Raw genomic sequence first — 1,508 nt, 5'->3', positions numbered from 1 at the left:
TAATGGATGCACCCCCCCAAACCCAATCCAATACCAGAAAACCTCAGGTTCTTTCCCCCCCCCCCCCCCCCCCGCAGCACTCCTCTGCTTCCAGTAGGTGCTCAGATGTTTGTCTGATTGTCTCTGATGAGTATCTCTAGGTTTCACTGAAGATATATGTATTTAAATAATGCTTGTTTTTGCAACTGCTATTGTTGGAGAGTCAAGATTAAGAGCGAGTTTCTTAGGTGAATTATACTGGCACAATAATGGAGAGATAATTTCAAGGATATATTGTGTCTGCTCACTTTTCAATTTAAACATCAGGTAAAGCACTTTTTGTTTGCTTTCTTTCTTTTTGTACCAGGGATTGAACCCAGGGGCACTTGATCACTGAGCCATATCTACAGCCCTTTTTTATTTTTATATTTTTAATTTTTTTTACTTACACATAGACACAATATCTTTATTTATTTATATATTTATTTATTTATTGAGAGAGAGAATTTTTTAGAATTTATTTTTTAGTTTTCGGTGGACACAACATCTTTATTTTATTTTTATGTGGTGCTGAGGATCAAACTCAGTGCCTCACATGTGCTAGGCAAGCGCTCTACCACTGATCACCAACCACAGCTCCCTTTATTTTTATTTAGAGACAAGATCTCACTAAATTGCTCAGGGCCTCGTTAAGTTGCTGAGGCTGGCTTTTTTTTTTTTAATATATCAAGACCCTAAATAACATTAAATTTTTGTATTTATTTGCCTGTTACGCATCATTCGAGAGGGTTCATAATGATTTTTTCGGAAGATTTAGTCCAACTGGGTTATTGATCACAGGTAAGATTTTGTGTTTTCCCTTATTTCTCTTTCCCTCAAAGCTATGGCTTCTTTTATCTTATTGGACAAAATTCTTCCTTTCCAGAAATGTTTTTGATGATTATTCTCTTTACCAATATTTTATACCCCATTTCCCACTTGGGGGGAGCCTCAGCTCACTCTGGCTTTCAGACTTCGTGAGGATCAGGTTCTTACCATGTTGATGCCTTTGGATGTGGTTCTATGTGGTTATACTCCCTGAATATTTGATTCAGCTCGATTGAGCATCACATATATTTGTGGAATATCACTGCACTTACGGAGTGAGAATAAAGGCATAGGCAAAAATGATGAACACATTTAACTGAAAACTGCTTCAAGGCAGATCAGTTTCACAAAATGAGAAACCAGGAAGGGGACAAATAAGCTACTAAAGTTTTCAGCGAGGAAGTGGAACCTGGAAAAGCAGAGAAGTAGAGGAGGTAAGACTTGTTTATTGCTTTTATTAATAAATTATCCGGCAGAAGTAGTAAGAGTCAATCCTTGGGCGCAGAAGACATCTCTATTTGGAAATGATAACCCTGTCCTCGCTATTTCGGGACACAGGGTCACCCGCCAGCTATGGGTCTGTGCCCGAGATACTGGCCTCTCCTGCAATCCCCAAGCCGGCTGGAGCGCGCCCTCCAGGCCAGCCCCGCCCCCTGGACCCA

The sequence above is a fragment of the Marmota marmota genome, unplaced genomic scaffold (genome assembly GCF_001458135.2).
Source record: "Marmota marmota marmota unplaced genomic scaffold, marMar, whole genome shotgun sequence".
In the NCBI taxonomy this organism is placed as follows: Eukaryota; Metazoa; Chordata; class Mammalia; order Rodentia; family Sciuridae; genus Marmota; species Marmota marmota.
This window is presented reverse-complemented; position numbering follows the sequence as displayed.